We start from the raw sequence: 25,765 nt of genomic DNA on the forward strand, positions 1-25,765 counted from the left end.
CAAGGCTCTTTCAGAAAACAAAGCTCAGTAGGTTTATTAATGCTCAGAGTGTAAAAGTGAATGGAATAAAATGAATTCACTTTGTAAAAAATCTAGCATGGAACTTATACTAGGAACTCATAAGTCTGAAGAAAAACCAAAGTTTTAAGGTTAGGTCTTAGAGAATGTCCCTAGAACTTTCTAAACTTTCTACAAAGGCTCTTTCTGTGTTAGTCTTCGCATGTAAATTTTCAATGTCTGTTTTACTTGCTTTGACATGGTAGGTTGGGAATGTGGCAGGAAAGCCAGGTAGCAACAGAGAGTGAAGAGTGGATTAACAATAAATCTGGCTTTTCCTATCACGAGGTTAGAAGAATAATTCATATTTTATTTTCAAATAAATAATATTTTGACCAGTACCTTTTTCTTCTTTATGTGGTTATTTTGCATGGAACAAACCCAGACATGAAATCACAGTAAAAAATACCTGAATTTGTATCCCTGTCTGGGCCATCACTCTTAGGAAAAAAAAAAAAAAAAGTTGTGATATTTTGCTGATGCTGAGAGGAAAACCATCTGGAAAGAGGGATCCAAATTCAGGTATTTTTTGCCATGATTTCATGTTTTCTTCAGGTGTAATCTGAATAAAACACCTAAACAAAAATGCTAACACTAACTTCAGAAATATTACCAAATGTCAAGTCAGTTGAAAAGAAAGAGAAGGGAAATGGAAAGACTTTGGCTTCCTGGGTTGAGTGTTAGCACTCATTAGTAACACTCATTAGTGTTACAACATGTTATGTCATTAGCTTATCTGCTGCTGCTAAGTTGCTTCAGTCGTGCCGGACTCTGTGAGACCCCATAGATGGCAGCCCACCAGGCTCCCCTGTCCCTGGGATTCTCTAGGCAAGAACACTGGAGTGGGTTGCCATTTCCTTCTCCAATTAGCCTATCTGCTGCTAGGTCACTTTAGTCGTGTCCTACTCTATGCGACCCCATAGACGGCAGCCCACCAGGCTCCCCCATCCCTGGGATTCTCCAGGCAAGAACACTGGAGTGGCTTGCCATTTCCTTCTCCATTAGCCTATGTAGGGCATATCATATGTTTCAACCACCCATTAGTTAACAATATAGGACTTGAATAAAGTAGTTGTTAAAATTGTGTTCAGGCTATTTCTAGAAATGAAAGTAAATGGGAATAATTTTCTTTTGAGAAAAAATAGAATTATGTATGTATTTTAATTTCACTCCTAGTAAGAGGAGAAAAATGAAAGCAATAAATTTTATCTCTATTCTCTTTATTGTGTTCTAGAAACAGCTCTAAATTGGCAAGATAAAATAGAATGAGTGGTCATTTTGAGACTTAGATGAAAGTAATTACTTAGGAAATAAATGGCCTGACTTCCCACTTAATAAAGTCATTTAGGCAACTTTTTAACCCCAAATTCCATGTTTTCTTTTTTTGTATCCAGCCATCAAAGAGCATGCTGAGGTAAAAAAGTACTCTGTGACTATTTATTCATTTCAAGTAAAATAAGTAAAATACTACTTATTAATATGGGGCTTTATAATACTCACAAATTCTATTCATTCATATATGAATTAAGCCAACACATTTTACTTGAGATTTTACAATATCAGGCAATGTATTAACTATCCTGCAAAACTTCTGAAGTCTATGGGGTGCTCTTCCTCTCCTTCTATTAAACAAAAGGGAATATTTGGATCTATATTAAGCATGACATAGAAGCTTTAAAATAAGAGACCTATTTTCCAGTGAGATAAGTAAGGAGGTAAAAGTTCAATTCTTCCACAGGATCTTCTGTTCCTTTTCATTTTCCATTCAACCACGTGGAAGAAAACTAGGGCTGTTCATGAACTGGGCATCCCTTTTGCCTTTGCAATGAGATAAAACACAACTCAGCAAAGAAAAACACATGGTGAAGGAACTTCACGTCTGCCTGTGATCACAATGATGGCAGTTAATATTAGTGATCTCAACACTTAATGTTAACAGCTTCCTATGTAGCAGTGATAAATTTAGTGCTTTATATGCATTTTTTCATTTAATTCTCATAAATCCTTATGACAAATCTACTGTTATAGATCACAAAAAGAATAGCTGAAGCTTGGTGAAGGATTCAAATCAATTTTTAAACTTAAGTGTAAATAAAAGATATCCATGAGTTTGCCTACCCTAGTATACCTACAAAGACCAGTTACAGTTAGCTGAAAGTTCTTAAATGATCCTTGGAAACAAACAAACAATATATATATATATATATATATATATATATATATATATATATATATATATATGTAGTAGGAGGTTAGTGGATGTGGTAGTTTAAAATATGTCCACAGATTCTTTGACACTCCTGTGATGGTTAATTTTATGTGTCAATTTTATTAGACTAATTATTTGTGAATTACCAGGCTAGAAAGGTAAGGCTCAAAATCCTTCAAAATAGCCTTCAACAGTATGTGAATTGAGAACTTCCATATGTACAAGCTTGATTTAGAAATGCAGAGGAACCAGAGATCAAATTGCCAACATCTGTTGAATCATAGGAAAAGGAAGAGAATTCTAGAAAAATATCTACTTCTGCTTCTTTGATCATGTGGATCACAAGAAACTATGGAAAATTTTTAAACAAATGGGAATATCAGACCACCTAACCTTCCTCCTGAGAAACCTGTATTCAGGTAAAGAAGCAACAGTTTGAACCAGACATGGAAGAATAGACAGGTTCTAAATTAGAAAAGGAGAAATTCAGGCTGTATATTGTCACCGTGCTTATTTAACTTCTATGCAGAGTACATCATGTGAAATACCAGGCTATCTGAATCACAAGCTGGAATCAGGATTGCTGGGAGAAATAGCAACAACCTCAGATATGCAGATGATACTACCCTAATGGCAGAAAAAGAAAGAAAACTAAAGAGCCTTTTGATGAAGTTGCAAAAGGAGAGTGAGGAAGCTGGCTTAAAACTCAACATTCAAAAAACGAACATCATGACATCTGGTCCCATCACTTCATGGCAAATAAATGAGGAAAAAACTGGAAACAGTAAGAGATAAACAAATTTTCTTGGGCTCCAAAATCACTGCAGATGGTGACTGCAGCCATGTAACTAAAGGACTCTTGCTCCTTGGAAGAAAACCTATGACAAAACTAGACAGCGTATTAAAAAGCAGAGACATAAGTTTTCCAACAAAGGTCTGTCTAGTCAAAGTTATGGTTTTCCCAGTAGTCTTGTATGGATGTGAGATCTGGATCATAAAGAAGACTGAGAATTATAGCGTCATAAAGATTTGATGCTTTTGAACTGTGGTGCTGGAAATGACTCTACAGAGTCCCTTGGACTGCAAAAAGTTCAAACCAGCCAATTCTAAAGGAAATCAACCTTTAATATTCACAGGAAGGGCTGATGCTGATGCTGAAGCTTCAATACTTCAGCCACCCGATGCAAACAGCCAACTCATTGGAAAAGATCCTGATTCTGGGAAAGATTGAGGGCAGGAGGAGAAGGGGACAACAGAGGATGAGATGCGTGAATTATATCACTGACTCAATGGAAAAGTTTGAGCAAACTCTGGGAAATGGTGAAGGAGAGGGAAGCCTGGCATGCTGCAGTCCATGGGGTCACAAAGAGTTGATCTGCTTGTGACTGAACAACAAGTGATGACCAGATAGCTGGTAAAGCATTTCTGGATATGCATTTGAGCGTGCTTCTGGAAGAGATTAGAATTTAAATCAGTAGACTGACTTATGAAGATCTTTACCAAAGCAAGTAGACATTATCCCATTTTATGAGAACCTGAATAGAACAAAAAGGTGGAAGGTGGATGCATATGTTGTCTGCTTAAGCTGGGAAATGGAACATCTAATTTCTGCCTTTGGATATTGGCAATTCTGGTTCCCTGAACTTCAAGGGAGTTGGGCTGAATTACAGCACCAGCTTTCCTGATTCTCCAGCTTGAAGAAAGCAGATAATGGAATTTCTGAGCCTCCGTAATCATGTGAGTTTATAAATATGTGAGTTGGACTTAATGACCAACTTCTAATGAAAGTAAGATGGTGTTTCTGGCACTGGGTAATATAAGTCATTGTGACTTCCTCATTGCTTTCTCTTAGGTCACTCACTTTTGGGAAAGCTAGCTGCCATATTATAAGGATATTCTTTCAGTTCTTGGTTAATTGGCAGAACCATATTAACCAAGACTCAAGTCTTCCTGCTACCTGCCATGTAAATTAGTCATCTCAGAAACTTCAGATGACTGCATCTCAGACTGATCTGTTCACTGCAACTTTCTCAGACAGCCAGAACAGAGCCATCCAGAAACATAGATCTTGAATTACTGATCCAAGGAAAACATGATGAGATAGTGAATTTTTGTTTGTTTGTTGTTTGGTGCTATGTTTTGGAGTAACTTGTTAAAGATCAATAACACATATATTGGGGATTATGAATGTTAAATCCATCTTCTTAAAAAAATAAAAAGCAGAAGAGGCTTTCAAAATATAACTATTGATTAAATTGTCCCTTTTAACAGTTCATGGTGTAAAAGAGCATAAACAAAATGATAGGTACAATCCAATGTGACAAGTTCCCTTCTAGAAAAATGTAAACAGAAGGAAAAAACAGAGCCATGTGTAAGATATTTTACCTGAGATAATAAGGGAACATTTCATCAGAAAAAATAAAATGAAAACTGAGATTTAAATCAACTATTTAACTTCTCTGAGTGAGGTACTACACTATTCAATAAAATGATGTGCTACACATATAAATAAGTCCCAAAATACATGGCCCTTCTTGAGATCTACAGGATGAAGATTTATATCTGCCTCATAGAAATATAAGATAACTGATTCTATTAAGTTCCTGAAATGAAATTAAAATAGAAATTGTCAGAGGCAATCATTTTTTTCTACTAATGAAACTGAAATGAAATTTAGCATACATGCTAAGGTAAACTGGCTAGTGTGCAATTAATCTGAATTTTAATAATTCTTGTATAAATCATATTCCTCCTGGGCCAATCATTCTGAATTAACTTTCCTGACTTACATGTAAAACAATATTTTTCTCAAAAATATTTCACTCAACCAAGTCTATCAATTTTCCTTTTTAACCAACTAATCTCATTAATAACATTAAAGATGCTGAATCATCTCTGGACTAGGATTTAGTATTCATGAATTTAAGCCTTTTCTACTTTTGATTCTAGCAATTCCTGCAATTTGACATTAGTAATAATGTGACTGTTTAGAAATAGTCTAACATTAAAATTGTCTTTAGTCAATATCATGTAATTAAACTGACCAATGGATATTAAAAAAAAAAAAATGTTTATTTCTTAGTTCTGCCCAGAATGCTGCAATTTCTACATGTAGTATCATTTTAAATTTTGACAAAAGGAACAGACAGAATACTGAGCATTCTTTCTTTCTTACGGACATACTCAAGACGTCTCCTCTACATGTCTCTAAATCATGGAGCCCATAGGTAAGAGTAGCAAGAGAGGAAACGAAATAAAATATTACTTGTAACAGTAAGAAGAAATAAGGCCAAATTTTCTTGGGACAGGAAAAACCTCCATTATTTACAAGCCATCTGTGGAACCAGCATGGTCTTGTTTCTTTGTTATTATTATTTGTTTTGAGGAAAAACAATGGAATTTTGAGTCAGATTAAGAAAATCTGAGTCATGACTGTGTCTCATTAAATATGTGAACTTTAAGGCACTTCTAAGTCTCTACTTTCTCCTAAATGAAGAGAAAAAGCTAACCATATCCCACAGTTTGTGACTGGAACTGATTTTAATTACAAGAAAGTGTGAGCATAATGCGAAGCATTATAAGAAAAAAAGAATGTTAATTCCAGAATGAAGGGATGGAGCCAAAGCAAAAAGAATACCCAGCTGTGTATGTGACTGGTGATAGAAGCAAGGTCTGATGCTGTAAAGAGCAATATTGCATAGGAACCTGGAATGTCAGGTCCATGAATCAAGGCAAATTGGAAGTGGTCAAACAAGAAATGGCAAGAGTGAATGTCGACATTCTAGGAATCAGTGAACTGAATGGACTGGAATGGGCGAATTTAATCCAGATGACCATTATATCTACTACTGCAGGCAGGAATCCCTCAGAAGAAATGTATTAGCCATCATGGTCAACAAGAGTCCGAAATGCAGTACTTGGATGCAACCTCAAAAATGACAGAATGATCTCTGTTCGTTTCCAAGGCAAACTATTCAATATCACAGTAATCCAACTCTAAGCCCCAACCAGTAACGCTGAAGAAGCTGAAGTTGAACGGTTCTATGAAGACCTACAAGACCTTTTAGAACTAATACCCCAAAAAGATGTCCTTTTCATTATAGGGGACTGTAATGCAAAAGTAGGAAGTCAAGAAACACCTGGAGTAACAGGCAAATTAGGCCTTGGAATACACAATGAAAAGACTAATAGAGTTTCGCTAAGAAAATGCACTGGTCATAACAAACACCCTCTTCCAACAACACAAGAGAAGACTCTATACATGGACATCACCAGATGGTCAACACTGAAATCAGATTGATTATATTCTTTGCAGCCAAAGATGGAGAAGCTCTATACAGTCAGCAAAAACAAGACCAGGAGCTGACTGTGGCTCAGACCATGAACACCTTATTGTCAAATTCAGACTTAAATTGAAGAAAGTAGGGAAAACCACTAGACCATTCAGGTATGACCTAAATCAAATCCCTTATGATTATACAGTGGAAGTGAGAAATAGACTTCAGGGCCTAGATCTGATAGATAGAGCGCCTGATGAACTATGGACTGAGGTTCATGACATTGTACAGGAGACAGGGATCAAGACCATCCCCATGGAAAAGAAATGCAAAAAAGCAAAATGGCTGTCTGGGGAGGCCTTACGAATAGCTGTGAAAAGAAGAGAAGCGAAAAGCAAAGGAGAAAAGGAAAGATATAAACATCTGAATGCAGAGTTTCAAAGAATAGCAAGAAGCGATAAGAAAGCTTTCTTCAGTGATCAATGCAAGAAATAGAGGAAAACAACAGAATGGGAAAGACTAGAGATCTCTTCAAGAAAATCAGAGATACCAAAGGAACATTTCATGCAAAGATGGGCTCGATAAAGAACAGAAATGGTATGGACCTAACAGAAGCAGAAGATATTAAGAAGAGATGGCAAGAATACACAGAAGAACTGTACAAAAAAGATCTTCACGACCCAGGTAATCACGATGGTGTGATCACTGACCTAGAGCCAGACATCCTGGAATGTAAAGTCAAGTGGGCCTTAGAAAGCATCACTATGAACAAAGCTAGTGGAGGTGATGGAATTCCAGTTTAGCTATTCCAAATCCTGAAAGATGATGCTGTGAAAGTGCTGCACTCAATATGCCAGCAAATCTGGAAAACGCAGCAGTGGCCACAGGACTGGAAAAGGTCAGTTTTCATTCCAATCCCAAAGAAAGGCAATGCCAAAGAATGCTCAAACTACCACACAATTGCACTCATTTCACACGCTAGTAAAGTAATGCTCAAAATTCTCCAAGCCAGGCTTCAGCAACATGTGAACCGTGAACTTCCTGATGTTCAAGCTGGTTTTAGAAAAGGCAGAGGAACCAGAGATCAAATTGCCAACATCCACTGGATCATGGAAAAAGCAAGAGAGTTCCAGAAAAACATCTATTTCTGCTTTATTGACTATGCCAAAGCCTTTGACTGTGTGGATCACAATAAACTGTGGGAAATTCTGAAAGAGATGGGAATACCAGACCACCTGACCTGCCTCTTGAGAAATTTGTATGCAGGTCAGGAAACAACAGTTAGAACTGGACATAGAACAACAGACTGGTTCCAAATAGGAAAAGGAGTATGTCAAGGCTTTATATTGTCACCCTGTTTATTTAACTTCTATGCAGAGTACATCATGAGAAATGTTGGACTGGAAGAAACACAAGCTGGAATCAAGATTGCCAGGAGAAATATCAATAACCTCAGATATGCAGATGACACCACCCTTATTGCAGAAAGTGAAGAGGAACTCAAAAGCCTCTTGATGAAAGTGAAAGTGGAGAGTGAAAAAGTTGGCTTAAAGCTCAACATTCAGAAAACGAAGATCATGGCATCCGGTCCCACCACTTCATGGGAAATAGATGCGGTAACAGTGGAAACAGTGTCAGACTTTATTTTTCTAGGCTCCAAAATCACTACAGATTGTGACTGCAGCCATGAAATTAAAAGACACTTACTCCTTGGAAGGAAAGTTATGACCAACCTAGATAGCATATTCAAAAGCAGAGACATTGCTTTTCCAACAAAGGTTCGGACAGTCAAGGCTATGGTTTTTCCTGTGGTCATGTATGGATGTGATAGTTGGACTGTGGAGAAAGCTGAGCACCGAAGAATTGATGCTTTTGAACTGTGGTGTTGGAGAAGACTCTTGAGAGTCCCTTGGACTGCAAGGAGATCCAACCAGTCCATTCTGAAGGAGATCAGCCCTGGGATTTCTTTGGAATGAATGATGCTAAAGCTGAAACTTTGGCTGTACTTTGGCTGCCTCATGCAAAGAGTTAACTCACTGGAAAAGACTCTGATGCTGGGAGGGATTGGGGGCAGGAGGAGAAGGGGACGACAGAGGATGAGATAGCTGGATGGCATAACTGACTCGATGGACCTGAGTCTGAGTGAACTCCGGGAATTGGTGTTGGACAGGGTGCCTGGCATGCTGTGATTCATGGGGTCGCAAAGAGTCGGACATGACTGAGCGACTGATCTGATCTGATCTAGTCTGTGAGGTTTGGAGTTCACGTATGATGACAAAGTTGTCTTTAGTCCCGCATTTACCACAATGACTGTAAAATATAAGGGTAGATTTAAATTTGTTTTGAATAACATTAAAAATAAGACCATAAACAAATTGAGAAGATAACTTACAGAATTGGAGAAAATATTTGCAGATGATGCAATGAACATGGGTTAATCTCCAAAATATACATAGCTTATGCAGATCAATATCAAGAAAAATAACCAACCATGTCAAAAGATGTGCTGGAGGTCTAAATAGATATTTCTCCAAAGAAGACATACAGATGGCCAAAAGGCATGAAAAGAGGCTCAACATCACTGATTATTAGAACAATGCAAATCAAAACTACAATAAGGTACCACTTCACACTGGTCAGAATGGCATCATCAAAAAGTCTAAAAATAATAAATTATGGAGAGGGTGTAGAGAAAAGGGAACACTCCTACACTGTTAGTGGAAATGAAAATTGGTGCAATCACTATGCAAGCAGATGGTCTTGATCACTGCCTCTTGTACAATATCATGAACCTCCATTCGTAGATAATATATTCTCACGACTTAATTCCCAAAGTGTGTAGTTTTCTCTAAAGCAATGTCAATGACTCAACTCGCTGTAATGATGTTTAGAGCAAAAAGAAATCAAACTACAAAAATGTCCCAGTAAAAGATAAGTTATCTGAGAATGGAAATGTATTCTGTATGAAATATTTCACATGAGCCCTTATGAGATTCCTCTCAGCTATACAGCTAGGATTGCTTTCATAACTGGGGCTGTTCTCCTGGGATTTGTGTTGCTTTTCAGCTTTGAAAAAACAGAAGAGAAGGAATGAGGATATAGAGTCGGATTGGTTAACCACTCTAGGGACAAGGGTTTATGAGCTCCTCAATAGGCTTTCCACAATAAACAAAATACAGTTTTTGAAATGGTTTTAGGTGGTGAATTTTTTTTTTTTTTTTTATGTTTCTTTGATCACTGTTCTCACCTCCCTAGAATACTGAAGTGGTTTGCCATTCCCTTCTCCAGCGGACCACATTTTGTCAGAACTCTCCACCATTACCAGTCCGTCTTGGGTGGCCCTTCATGGCATGGCTCATAGTTTCATTGAGCTAGACAAGGCTGTGATCCATGTGATTAGATTAGTTAGTTTTCTGTGATTGTGGTTTTCAGTCTGTCTGCCCTCTGGTGGAGAAGGATAAGAAGCTTATGGAAGCTTCCTGATGGGAGAGATTGACTGAGGGGGAAACTGGGTCTTGTTCTGATGGGCGGGGCCGTGCTCAATAAATCTTTAATCCCATTTTCTGTTGAAGGGCAGGGCTGTGTTCCCTCTCTGTTATTTGACCTAAGTCCAAACTCTGGTGGAGGTAATGAAGATAATGGTGACCTCCTTCAAAAGATCCCATGCAAGTACTGCTACACTCAGTGCCCCCAACTCTGCAGCAGGCCACCACTGACCCACGACTCTGTTGGAGACTCCTGGACCCTCACAGGTAAGTCTGGGTCAATCTCTTGTGGGATCACTGCCCCTTTCTCCTGGGTCCTGGTGCACAAAGTTCTGTTTGTGCCCTCCAAGAGTCTGCTTCCCAACCCTGTGTAAGTTCTGGTGTCTCTATGGTGGGGTTAATGGTGACCTCTTCCAAGAGGTCTTATGCCATACCCAAGTCTGCTGGACCAGAGCCCCTGTCCCTGCAGCAGTCCACTGCTGACCCGTACCTCCTCAGGAGATGCTCACAGTTCTGTCTCAGTCTCTGTGAAGTCCCTGGGTCCTATTCGCACAAAGTTTATTTGAAGCCTCTGAGAGTCTCTGGCGGGAATGGGGTTTGATTCTAAAAGCGAATTTGCCCCTCCTATGATCTTAATGGGGCTTCTCCTTTGCCCTTGGACATGAGGGATCTCCTCATGGCTGGTCCAGCAAACTGCAACCACCATTCCTTACCTTGGATGTGGGGTATATCCTCTTGGCCAATAGCCACTACAATGCTGTACCAGCCACTTCAGTATTCTTGCCTTGAGAACTCCATAAACAAAATGAAAAGGCAAAAAGATAGGACACTGAAAGATGAATTCCCCCAGTCAGTAGGTGCCCAATATGCTACTGGAGATCAGTCAAAAAATAACTCCAGATTGAATGAAGAGACCGAGCCAAAGCAAAAACAACATCCATCACCTCCACTAGCTTTGTTCGTAGTAATGCTTCCTAAGGCCCACTTGACTTCACATTCCTGGATGTCTGGCTATAGGTAAGTGACCATACCCAGCTGAGGATGTGATTGGTGATAGATGCAAGGTCCGATGCTTTAAAGAGCAATATTGCATAGGAACCTGGAATATTAGGTCCATGAATCAAGGTAAATTGGAAGTGGTCAAACATGAGATGGCAAGAGTGAACACTGACATTTTAGGACTCAGCAAACTAAAATGGGCTGGAATGGGTGAATTTAACTCAGATGACCATTATATCTACAAAACTAGTGGAGGTGATGGAATTCCAGTTGAGCTATCTCAAATCCTAAAAGATGATGCTGTCAAAGTGCTACATTCAATATGTCAGCAAATTTGGAAAACTCAGCAGTGCCACACAGGACTGCAAAAATTCAGTTTCATTCCAATCCCAAAGAAAGGCAATGCCAAAGAATGTTCAACTGCTGCTACTGCTAAGTCGCTTCTGTCGTGTCTGACTCTGTGCGACCCCATAAACGGCAACCCACCAGTCTCCCCGTCCCTGGGATTCTCCAGGCAAGAACACTGGAGTGGTTTGCCATTTCCTTCTCCAATGCAGGAAAGTGAAAAGTGAAAGTGAAGTTGCTCAGTCATGTCCAACTCTTAGCGACCCCATGGACTGCAGCCTACCAGGCTCCTCCGTCCATGGGATTTTCCAGGCAAGAGTACTGGAGTGGGGTGTCAAGAATGTTCAAACTACCGCACAATTGCACTCATCTCACATGCTAGTAAAATAAGGCTCAAAATTCTCCAAGCCAGGCTTCAGCAATATGTGAACAGTGAACTACATGATGTTCAAGCTGGTTTTTAAAAAGGTAGAGGAACCAAAGATCAAATTGCCACCATCCGCTTGATCATCAAAAAAGCAAGAAAGTTGCAGAAAAACATCTATTTCTGCTATAGTGATTATGCCAAAGCCTTTGACTGTGTAGATCACAATAAACTGTGGGAAATTCTGAAAGAGATGGGAATACCAGATCACCTGAACTGCCTCATGAGAATCCTGTATGCAGGTCAGGAAGCAACAATTAGAACTGGAATGGAACAACAGACGGGTTCAAAATAGGAAAAGGAGTACATCAAGGCTGTATATTGTCAACCTGCTTATTTAACTTCCACTGCTGGGTAATGGAAGAGGAGACAATAAGCTGAACTTGGCAGAGGGGCATGTTTGAATAGGAAGTGATTCAGCTATTAGAATGTGCAGTCAATTAATTTTCTAAAATGATTAAGATTTGCTAAGTAGCACATTTTCCTTAAAACAATCTTTTACTTAATATTTCATGTGAGTGAGTGGCAAATATAAATGTTTCAGTTTTACTTGACCACATGATGGATATGGATCAAACCAGAAGGTCCACAAACCAGATATGCTAATTTTGGTGAAGTGACCCTATTAATGAGGTTCAGCAAACATTAGTGTTATCACAGCCAACCATGTGGAAGTAGACAATGCTTGTCTAGTTTTTTGGTTTTTTTCTTTTTCTTTTTCTTTTTCTTTTTTTTTTTTTTTTGGATCAATTTCACATAGAACAGACAAGAAGAACAAGCTCATTGGAAAATTTTTCCAAAACACAGGCCTGGTTCTGGGCAGAGATCCGTTGGGCCTCAGCACAGCTGGCATAATTACTTCCACAGAAGGGATAGTCAGAATGTTCTCTTAACCAGTAAGTCCTCCCCTACCAGGATAGGCAAGGGTGAATGGGATTTCAAAAAGGTGGAATTTTTATGTAGTGACATTTCTGATATGTCTTGTCTGAATAGGGGTTGAAAAAACACAGGTGTTTGAGTTTCCCAAAATCACTGCTCTCTGCCTATAACCTGCACTTTGAAGCATATTTTTTTTGAAGCGCACTTTTAAATTTATTTTACTCTATTTCAAAATTTCTAGTGTTCTATTAGGCCAAAAGGGCTGGCAGCATATATACTATATATTCACTTTTAGAAAATATTTAGGGTATTTTTATTTCATTTTCTTTCAGAGAAGCCAGAGCATAAGAAAGGATAACTATTTGTTAAATGCAATATTGTTTTTCCAATAATGGTAGTTTAGAAATACTCTAGGTAAGTTCCTGGAAGTCTTCATTACAAATAACAGTAGAACACTAAAACTTATCTGCATTACAAAACATATTTTACTTTAAACCATTTTTTCTCCAAATGGTTTAAACTCTTGTGACCAAACAATGAACACCCTAGAAAAGATACTATAGTGGAAATCATCACATAAAGTGAAACAGTTCAAATAAACTTAAATATGCTCATGTTGTATATTGCCTACTCCTTGCAAAGGAACAGTGAAGGGGAAAATCAATAGTTTTTAACAATTCTCTCAAGTTTAATGGAAATACAGGTTTGAATTTTCAACTGTGAGTTACATGAATATCTGCAAAGTGGTATATACAGCTACTTAATTACCCTGTTAGTAATTAACTAACCCTCATATGTTTACATTTTCTTGAATTCCGAAAAGATGCCATTTTGTATATAATACTGCAGAAAGTTCATGCAATGAATAAAAGTACTCTATGTACATAAACTTCTAATTGTGTGTTTTATTTCAGATTTAAAGCATTTTTTATAAAGCAGAAGTTAGTGGGTAGCCACAGCTGGTAAAAGGAGAAACCATTTGCTATTGCAGAGGACTCATTCATGAACAGCTTGAGCTGACTTAAATGGAGAGGATCCTATCACAAGTAAAGCAGCCACTGGGAAGACCTAAATATCTTCTTGGTTTAAGATTACACTGATTTTGCCATAAATATCTCACCTTTTTTCCTCCCTTCCCTTGGATGTTATTTCTGTGAAATTTGAAGCTCTTAAATATCAAGAATTGAAGTATGGAGACTAGCAAGGGAAGTACAAATGTGTAAAAATATTGAGTGTCAGGTTTATCGCTAATAATTTATTCTCTTAACACCTTTGCAAAATACACTTACACTGTTATTTCCATTTTGAAGGTTAAAAAAAAATCTATAAACCTATTGACTTTTCTAGACTTCTAAGCAGAGAATATCTCAGCCAAAATAAAACTCCTTGAGAATTATTTTTTGGATTTAACAAATCATTTTCCCATGCCCTCTTTCCTCACATTCCCTATTCATTACTCATCAAAGGATGATTTAAGAAATATGGTTAAAATGGCACAAAGGGAAAAAAAAAATTAATTGATTCTGAGGAACTTCTGTAGAAAGAATTTTAGTGATTTGTTATGCTTAAATTTATTTAATTTACACTAATTTGGGGTAATATATATATTTTTAAAATGAAATAAAAATATAAATAAGCGGTAGCCATTGTCACACCTCTCTTCACTGCAATTCCTGTCTTTCCATGTCAAGTCAATTTAAATCTTATCAGCTTTCTGATTTATTTTCCATTTTGTGTTTAATTTCATCTTGGTTTACTTTATTTCTGGTGTTAAATTTCACATTTTTAAATAGTATATGTATGGCAAAACCAATACAATATTGTAAAGTAATTAGCCTCCAATTAAAATAAATTTATATAAAAAATAAATAAATAGTATAGCACCTTGTTTTGTATTTATTTTTAAATTGTGGTCTAGGTCTAGGACATATAAGTTCAGTCATGTTCAAAGCTGTGTGACCCTATGGATTTTAGCTCACCATGCTTCTCTGTCCATGTAATTTTCCAGATAAGAAGTCTCTTGAGTCTCTTACACTGGCAAATTCTTTAAACACTGCTCCATCTATAACTTTAACTCTAATGGAAAATTTAAATTTAGTTATTTTACAATATGCTTCTGAAATAAACATATCCTTACCAAACCAATACACTTTAGAACTCAAGTTTATGTATATTCACTCCAGGTGAAATTAAACATCACATAATAGATCTTGGAGTGTTGATGAAAGAGGATATAAAATAGTAACAAGTAAACGTTAGTGGTTGTAGATAAAGATTAATTTTAATAGAATCTATACTAATTACATAGTTCATGGAAACTCTATACTTCTGTTCAAGATTTTTGCAATTTCTGTTATATCCTCAGTGCCACCTAATAAACTATAGTTCTTTAGCCTTTCCATCTATATTTATTTTACACCAAATTAAGTCCACTGAGAATCTAAGTCACAATTTCATTTCCAAAATTAAAAAAAAAACAAAAAAAAAAAACTTTTAACCAAACATTGGTAAATTAAAAGCCCTTTGCTATCTAATTTTTGAATTGCTTGCAGATCTCATGGTCAAAGTATTATCCTCCTCACAACAGTATCCCTTCCTTATTACAATAGTCCCATTTATCCCATTTGCAAAAGAGATGCATTTGAATCCAGTCTCTCCTTATCTAAGTCCCAATTTGCTTTTTCTCTGAGGGTGAGCTTGAGAAACATTGCTGATGCTTTCTGAAGTTATAGAGGAGGACTACAAATTCCACCCCAGAATTTTGATTCATACCAATATTTTATTTTTTTATCAGTTTCTTTTGCTAATTAATCCTACATCAATTTGTTCCTCTGAATTTCCTGGAAATGCTTAGCACACTAGTAAATTCATTTTCAAGTCTTCAGGGAATTTTATTTTACCAAATAAATACATGCTTGAAAATATATGAAATGATTTCATACAGGTATTTCATTTACCAACAAATAAGATTTTCATTTTCCAATTTGGCATGAGATTCTAGGTAAATCCTGTATATCTGAATATTCCTGGGTGAATAATTCTTAGTCCTCTACAACATTTTTATTTAACCCAGTTGTTAGTAATAACACAACAGGCTTAGAAAATTTAATAAACAGGTATTTCATAGAATAAAACAGATTAGCATAATTTGAATTTGGTAGCTTTTCAAATTTCATTCCCATTGGTAGTTTGTATATAATTAAAAACATACATATTGTATCATTTTGGAAATAGTCATTATTATTTATCATAAATATAATCAAATAGATACGGTTTCCTAAAGACCTATGGAAACTCTGAGTCCCTATTCAATACTACTGCTGCTGCTGCTGCTGCTGCTGCTACTGCTAAGTCGCTTCAGTCGTGTCAGACTCTGTGCGACCCCATAGACGGCAGCCCACCAGGCTCCCCCGTCCCTGGGATTCTCCAGGCAAGAACACTGGAGTGGGTTGCTAATGCATTTTTAAAGTTTTAATAGTTACAGATCATATATATACATATATATATATATATTTAACCAACATGTAAAGAAATTTACATTAATTCATCCTGCTTTTTATTTTGAATATACATGCCTACTTCATAGTAAGACTATTGGGTAAAAAAAAATCTGGATAAAGATAATTAAAAAGATGTCTATGGATAATTTTAATCTATTCTGTATTCAAAGAAATGCTATGTGTTAGAAAATATTTCTTGGATTGGGAGCTAGATTTAACTTCCAAAAACAAGATCTCAAGTAGGTAACTGTCATTAACAAAGGTGAAATGAGAGAGCAATACTATTTCCTGGCACTTTTAATTATATTGGATGTAGGTACAGAAGATTCTTCAAAGTTGTTAATACAAATAATCTCCTGCCTCATTTCTAAGGTTATTTTATATATAAATGTCTTAAATCTAGAGCACTGTTACGCAGTACAGATACCTCACTTCTGTGTTATGCTCCCATTCCAAGCTGGAGTTCCAAGCTAGATGTAGGACCTGCGTACTCTGAGTTCTCACTCTGCATCTAGGTATATCCTTAAAGACTCTCATTGTACCCAGACTTTTCATACTATCCTTCCTTTTTAAAATCTTTTGCAATATTTTTAATGTATTTATCTGTGTCTAATCTAGTTTTATTCTTCAAACACATCTATAAATTATCAGTTATTTTTTACAGATGGTCTATTTTGCTCTCCTATCCATACATGAGATTATATTTTAAAATTATGTCCTTAATTTCAATTTTCATAATTTCTAAAATGTGCCTACACATTTTCCATGAAAACCTGGTCTTGGCTAATTTTTACATTATTTTCCAATATCTATGATCATTTCATTCATTGTTATGAAATACCCTTATTATTATCATCTTTTCTCTGATTATTAGACTGCATATTATTCTGTTTGTTTTGTCTTGTTGACTATCCTTCAAGATGATTTATTTGTACATGCGATTTACAATGATTCTTATAGCAAACATATTTTCAGTGGATGTTATCTGTGAGAACCCATGTGTCCTGGAATCTGAATGTGTTATCTGAACCTGAATCTGAATGGAATCTGAATAGGGTTATTGTGAATGTCTCTCTTTCTGAGCTTATGGCTTTACAAAGGCTGAGTAAGTTTTAAGGTTGATAGTTATTTCTAATCACATCATTGTAGGGGAACCTCACAGTGGTTTGCCATGGAATCCTATGATTATGATGTATTATAGATAATTACTGTGCTATTTATTCACAGCCCAGGACAGACAGCCAATCTGTGTGTTGCCTCCTGGTACAGGAGATAACATTTCTTCTGTTTTCTATATCTCCGACAGTAGACAGTTCCATGACTTCCAGCTTCATTTATCTAGCTTAGTCTGGTTCTCTACAAGGAGAAAGCCATTTTCATAATATCCTTTCTGTTACAGAGTCTAAGCCCTAACTCCCAGACACTAGGAATTATATCAGATTCTACTCCATTAATGAGCTCTTTGATCCTATTCATCACTCTAATGATATTCTCTTTCACTTTTGTCAACCAAAGACTCTGTCTTTCTTAGTTTAAGAGTAATAGTTTTCTATCTTTTTTTTTTTTAACAAATTTCCATGGAAAGCAAGGAGAGTGATTTGAGAGAAGGAAAAAAAACAACATATAGAAGGGAGGGAAGAAGCTTATATTCAACATTATTTATGTGTATTATATTTATTAGAAGCTCATCTCTTCCATGATGAAATCTCCTACACAATAATCACTCTCTCAATCTTCTCTTCCTAACCTTTGCATATACTTTATTTGCAGCAATAACATGTCTTTTTACCAATCTTACTTTTAAGCACATAAGCTATAATTGGATTTTCAACATATTGCCATAAATCTTTCCCGATTACTAATATAGTGGTCACCCAATAATTGTTACTCTGAAAGTAAAAAATATAAACTGTAACCAATATGGTCTAATGTTAATTTAGCTCCTGCTTAGCTCTATCTTCTTATTGCTTCTGAGATTGTTCCATTTCTTTCCCTATAACCAAATTCACCTGCCCTCTGTTAAGTTCTGCAGATGTGAACTGAAATTGTGTGATGCCGTGAAGTGGTCAAACAGGAGATGGCAAGAGTGAACATCGACATTTTAGGAATCAGTGAACAAAATGGACTGGAATGGGTGAATTTAACTCAGATGACCAGTATATCTACTACTGTGGGCAAGAATCCCTCAGAAGAAATGCAGTTGCCCTCAAAGTCAACAAAAGAGTCTGAAACAAAGTAATTGGGTGCAATCTCAAAACCAACACAATGGTCTCTGTTCGTTTCCAAGGCAAATCATTCAATATCAGAGTTATCCAAGTCTATGCCCCAACCAGTAATGCTGAAGAAGCTGATGTTGAATGGTTCTATGAAGACCTATAAGACCTTCTAGAAGTAACACCAAAAAAGATGAAAATATGTCCTTTTCATCATAGGGTACTGGAATGCAAAAGTAGGAAATCAAAAGATACCTGGAGTAACAGGCAAATTATGTTTGGAGTACAGAATGAAGCAGAGCAAAGGGTGACAGGCTTTTTTTCAAGAGAATGCACTCATCATAGCAAACATCCTCTTGCAATAATACAAGAGAAGACTCTACACATGGACATCACCAGATGGTCAATACTGAAATCAGATTGATTATATTCTTGGCAGCCAAAGATGGAGAAGCTCTATATAGTAAGCAAAAACAAGACTGGGAGCTGACTGTGGCTCAGATCATGAATTCCTTATTGCCAAATTCAGACTTAAATTGAAGAAAGAAGGGAAAAGCACTAGATCATTCAAGTATGGCCTAAATCAAATCCCTTACGATTGTACAGTGGAAGTGACAAATGGATTCAAGAGATTAGATCTGATAGAGTGCCTGAAGAACTATGGATGAGGGTTTCTGACACTGTACAGGAGGCAGTGGTCAAGACCAGACCACCCCCAAGAAAAAGAAATTTAAAAAAAAGCAAAATGACTGTCTGAAGAGGCCTTACAAATAGCTGAGAAAAGAAGAGAAGCAAAAGGCAAGGAGAAAAGGAAAGTTATACCCATTTGAATGCAGAGTTTCAAAGACGAGCAAGGAGAGATAAGAAAGCTTTCCTCAGTGATCAGTGCAAAAAAAAAAAAATAATAATAATAGAGAAAAACAATAGAATGGGAAAGACTAGAGATCTCTTCAAGAAAATTAGAGATACCAAGGGAATATTTCATGCAAAGACGGGCTCAATAAAGGACAGAAATGGTATTTATCCAACAGAAGTAGAAGATAAGAAGAGGTGGCAAGAACACACAGAACTATATAAAAAGGATTTTAATGACCCAGATAACCACGATGGTGTGATCACTCACCTAGAGCCAGACATCCTGGAATGCAAAGTCAAGTGGGCCTTAGGAAGCATCACTACAAACAAAGCTAGTGGATGTGATGGAATTTCAGCTGTTATTTCAAGTCCTAAAAGATGATGCTGTCAAAGTGCTGCACTCAATATGCCAGCAAATTTTGAAAATTCAGCAGTGCCCATAGGACTGGAAAAGGTTAATTTTCATTCCAATCCCAAAGAAAACAATACCAAAGAATATTCAAACTACCACACAATTGCACTGACCTCATACACTAGCAAAATAATGCTCAAAATTCTCCAAGCCGGGCTTCAACAGTATGTGAACTGTGAACTTCCAGACATTCAATCTGGATGTAGAAAAGGCAGAAGACCAGAGATTAAATTGCCAGCATCCACTGGATCATAGATAAAGTGAGAGAGTTCCAGAAAAAAAACATCTACTTCTGCTTTTTTTGACTATGCCAAAGCCTTTGACTGTGTGGATCAAGACCAATTGTGGAAAATTCTGAAAGAGATGGAAATACCAGACCACCTTACCTGCCTCCTGAGAAATCTGTATGCAGGTCAAGAAGCAACAGTTAGGGCTGTACTTGGAAAACAGACTGGTTCCAATCTGGGAAAGGGGTACGTTAAGAGTGTATATTTTCACCCTGTTTATTTAACTTATATGCAGATTACATCATGCGAAATGCCAGGCTGGATGAAGCACATGCTGGAATCAAGGTTGCCAGGAGAAATATCAGTAACTTCAGTTATGCAGATAACACCACCCTTATGGTAGAAAGTGAAGAAGAACTAAAGAGCCTCTTGATGAAAATGAAAGAGGAGAGTGAAAAAGTTGGCTTATAATTCAACATTCAGGAAACTAAGACCATGGCCACCTGATGCGAAAGAACTGACTCACTGAAAAAGACCCTGATACTGGGAAATACTGACCCAGGAGAAGGGGATGACAGAGGATGAGATGGTTGGATGGCATCACCAACTTGATGGACATGAGTTTGAGCAAACTCCGGGAGTTGGTGATGGACAGGGAAGCCTGGCGTGCTGCATTCCATGGGGTCACAAAGAGTTGGACAGGACTGAGCAACTGAACTGAACTGAACTGAGGTCCTTTATGTATGCTATTATATTTTCCTGAAATTCTCCCATTTATATCTTGTGTGGTTTGATCCAGTCATCTTTTATATTTATTCAAAGATGGTACTTCCTGTAGATAGACATGCATGTCCTCTTTTGGATGAAATGTCCCTCTTATTTGCCTTCCTTAGAATGCCATGTTCATATCATTTTCCCACTGTATTATATAACTAAATACATATTTGTATAACTTATGAAGTTCTAACTAGGAGGTAAACCTTTTTTTAATACTGAGGAAAAGAGCATGACTTTTTGTCTCTCATTATTATTAAAAACCCTATTCTCTCCCCAAGTTTTATTACTACTGATTAGTTGTCTGCTCCCATGGTGTGAGCTCTTCTCATTTTACCAACAACCATCCATGCTATTCCAACTCCCTATTGTCTCTATCTCCCCAGTATTCAAGCTAGCACATCGCCTTATCCATTCACAAAGAAACCAGAAGCAAACAATAGTCTATATAAGAGAATGTGTATCAATTTTAGAGGTATCATCATAGCAAACAAACAAACAAACAAACAAAAAAGCTGAATCTTGAATACCAAAATCACCTTTCCTGAATTTCAGTGTTTCCACCAGCAGGTATGTGTGTATGTGCATACATACATACATATCACAGAATATGTATGTATATTACGTACTGCCTGCCAAGTTGCTTCAGTCGTGTCCGACTCTGTGCGACCCCATGGACTGCAGCCTACCAGGCTTCTCCATCCATGAGATTCTCCAGGCAAGAACACTGGAGTGGGTTGCCATTTCCTTCTCCATATTACATACACACACATATATATACACACATAAATGTACATAATATGTATTTTTATAAACTGCAACTTACATTTTAAGCTCCAATCTGAACCAATTTGTTAAGGAGCTAACTTTTCACAAGTGATTATGTTCCTCTATTTTTCAAGTGATGTATCTGATAAAATTTCTCTCCCTTAAAATAGCTGAAGAAAAAAAAATAAGAAAAAGAAAATCTCTACCTCACTTACTGCTTGCAAATTATTATATCGCAGTAAGCATAAACTCAACTTTCCCACTTAAGGACAGTGGTCCAATAATTTGATACTACAACCAAATACACTCTTTCCTCTGTATTCATCTTATATTGCAGAAGTACATATTATTGTTGATAGGATTTTAAAATTTGTTTTTTCCATGTATTACTGATCAGTACTCATTTCTAAACTATAACATTCACACTGAAGTCAAAACAGCCAGATTTCTAATAAAATCTATTCTTCCATTTCCTGAGCATAAAGAGAGACTATCTTTCTTAGTTTCCCTTATACTTAACATGTAACTAAACTGTCTTCACTGGATGATGAACAGAAGTATGAAAGGAGTATGATGACATACTCCTTTCCTGATTTGGAACCAGTCTGTTGTTTATTATTTATTAAATCAATTAATTTAATTAGTTACATTAAAATATTTAATTAAATTAGTTGAATGCTTAAGTTACTACAATTTTGAAACGATGTTAGTGAAGTCTAGACAATCAAGCGAACAAACACAGATATATATCTTCTTCAAGGTTTCATGTGGATACACCAGTGTTTAGTATGGTGAATTCTGCATGATTAGAACATAGTGAAGTTGCTCAGTCGTGCCCGACTCTTTGCGACCCCATGGACAGTAGCCTGCACCAAGCTCCTCCGTCCATAGGATTTTCAAGGCAAGAGTACTGGAGTGGGTGGCCATTTCCTTCTCCAGGGAATCTTCCCAACCCAGGGATCGAACCCAGGTCTCTTGCATTGTAGACAGACGCTTTGCTTTCTGAGCCACCAGGGAAGTTTGGATATAAATATGAGGATGCATTGTGTCCTTGCATATAGTTTCTTTATCCCAATTTAAAATAACAGAGACATCAAAGTTACTAATAAACCTCCAAAAAATACAGTTTTCAGGCTCCAGTCCTGGACATTCTAAGTCAGGAGGTATGTGATGGGCCCTCAGAATTGCAATATAACCATACATAAAGACAGATCATTATGTTATACAGCCATGTTTGCAAATCACTGTTTTAGATTTGGAAATTCTGACAGCATAAAAATATCTGCATCTATAAAGTGATATCTCTAAATAAGCCACTGATAAGATGTTTTGGCAACTGTGGCTGAGGTATCTGATGGGTCAGGAGGATATTTAGGTTTTACTCCCCTAGGCATAGTAATCTTGATTGAATGAGTATCATTTAGCCACAGGGTCTTTCACTTATGAAACTAAATTAGCAATGCATGTTGGAAAACTATAATTACTTTCTCTTGAAACCATATTCCCAAGTGAGGAAAATCATTTCTGCTTTTCTCCTTTTAGTTAGAGTGAAGATTATACAACTTGTAAGTAAATGATTGTTTTCCTCATGACATCATCAGGCACTGTTATTTGATAGCTGGTAAGTTCAGTTCCACTGTACAAGTATGTGAAAAAAAGTGAAAGTGTGTTCATTGTTCAGTCAAGTCTGACTCTTTGCAACCCCATGGACTGTAGCCCACCAGGCTCCTTTGTCCATGGAATTTCCTAGGCAAGAATACTGGAGCGGGTTACCATTTCCTTCTCCAGAGAATCTTCCTGACCCAGGGATTTAACCCCGATATCTGGCATCAAACTAAATCTCTAATCCTATTTTCTTTCAAACAAGCTGACTCCTGCCCTTGTCTTTATCATCTCACAATTCTTTTATCCTAGTATACTGTCATCCTCATTCTCATTATTTCCTCACTTCATCTGGACTTCATCTAGCTCAAATGCCTATTAATTTGGGAGGTCTTCCTTGAAAACTTTATGCAAAACTGAACTCTCTTGCCCATGTGCTCCATTTCCACTATCATTCTCCATTAACTTATTCACTTATATTCTTTAATATTGTATGTATTTGCTTACTTATTTTCAGTCCGGCCTCATTAAAAGCCCAAGTTCATGATAGCAGAAACTTTGAATTATATGTCACTTCTACATTCCCAGAACACAGGGAGAAGATGATTCCTAGTTAATATTGTATGATAAATATATAATATAAATGAATATGTAATACATATTTAGTGAAGTGTCATTAATTAAACATATATACCTTTTTTTAGAAGGTTATTGATTCTTTGTAATTTTATTTCTGAAGATAGCCTCAGTATTTATTGAAAATTGCCACTAGATCAGTTATTTTTTATCAGTTATTATTTTTGTTTGCTTCCTTAGTATAAGAAAATTGGTCAAGAAGTAGTTTGCTTAAATTGAATTCCAAAGCCTATAATAAGCACTCCAGTAATATCTTGGTGGCTGACAGCCAGTTGATTATCAATGGAATTATGAAATATTTATTTTCAAGAACTCAAAAGGAATAAAAGAAAAAATCAATAGTCTTTGTTTTAATCTCTCCAAAGGAAAGCATTATGCATATCTGCAATACCACATCACTTTTTATAGCCAAATAGTAGAAAATACTGATAAAAAGATATTTGATCCCCAGCATATCTTCAAATGAATTGCCAAACAAGAATCAAACATTCTCAAAACCAGAGGGTATCCCTAAATTAAAAAAGAAAAAATTATTGATTGTAGGGTAAATTTTTGGTCAAAAATACCATATTTTCAAAACATTTTGGGAATCAAAATTGCCTTATTTTCAGCATTTGTTTTAAGATACATAGTGAGTCGGACACGACTGAGCAACTTCACTTTTACTTTTAACTTTCATGCATTGGAGAAGGAAACGGCAACCCACTCCAGTGTTCTTGCCTGGAGAATCCCAGGGACGGGGGAGCCTGGTGGGCTGCCGTCTATGGGGTCACACAGAGTCAGACATGACTGAAGTGACTTAGCAGTGCCATTACTGTTAAAAAGCAAAGATGTAATGCTATGCAACGCTGCAAGCAATTAAGCCTTGGGTCATTTTCCTGACCTTTGTGAGTCCTAAAAACTCTGTTGATTTCTATATGCTTCAAACTAAGAAAGATGACAATTCAAATCACATATCACTTAAGTGAATGCTATATTTTTATCAAAATTTTGTTATAAGAGAAAATCAATATATCTTATTATAAATAAATTTGAGAATAGCGTAAATTTGCTCTTCAGGGCTCTCTCAAGTTCCTCTCATTTGTCAGACATAGTATCATCAGGATTTTTTGTTGAACTGATTTGCAGATCTATAGTCCATGATCCCAATGACACTAACACACTCCCTTGATCATGAAAAATTATCTGAATATAACAGGGTCTATCATTAAAGCAGTCCTATTAATCAATCCTGATTGTTTCTCCAGAAATGCTGTCAAGGAAGAAAGTCCATTACTGGTCATCATAACTATTTTCATTACATTAGACACTCTGCTATTTCTAAAGATGTGAAGATGTAAAGCTGAAGACATGGCATTTGGTCCCATCACTTCATGGCAAATAGATGAGAAGACCATGGAAACAGTGACCAATTTCATTTTCTTGTGCTCCAAAATCAAGGCAGATAGTGACTGCAGCCATGAAATTAAAAGATGCTTGCTCCTTGGAAGAAAACCTATGACAAACCTTGATAGTGTATTAAAAAGCAGAGACATCACTTTGCTGACAAAGGTCTGTATAGTCAAAGCCACGTTTTTTTCCTGTATTCATGTATAGATGTAAGAGTTGGACTATAAAGAAGGATAAACACCGAAGAATTGATGCTTTCAAACTATGTTTCTGGAGAAGACTCTTGAGAGCCCCTTGTACTGCAAGAAGATCAAAGCAGTCAATCCTAAAGGAAATCAACCCTGAATATTCATGGGAAGGACTGAAGCAGAAGCTGAAGCTGCAATCATTGGCTACCTGATGTGAAGAGTCAACTCATTGGAAAGGACCTTGATGCTGGGAAATATTAAGGGCAGAAGGAGAAGGGGGAGACAAAGGATGAAATGGTTGGATGACATCACTGACTCAGTGGACATGAGTCTGAGAAAGCTGAGTGAGACAGTGGAGGACAGGGAGCCTGGCATGCTGCAGTTCACGACGTCACAAAGAGTAGGACATGACTGAGTGACTGAACAACAAAAACAACATTTGATCATAGGATCAAATACAAAGATATTCTGAAGGCGAGTAAGTGAATTCTATACATAATGATTCTTAACAGGCAGTTTTTTGTGT

This window comes from Bubalus kerabau, chromosome 19 (genome assembly GCF_029407905.1).
Source record: "Bubalus kerabau isolate K-KA32 ecotype Philippines breed swamp buffalo chromosome 19, PCC_UOA_SB_1v2, whole genome shotgun sequence".
Lineage (NCBI taxonomy): Eukaryota > Metazoa > Chordata > Mammalia > Artiodactyla > Bovidae > Bubalus > Bubalus kerabau.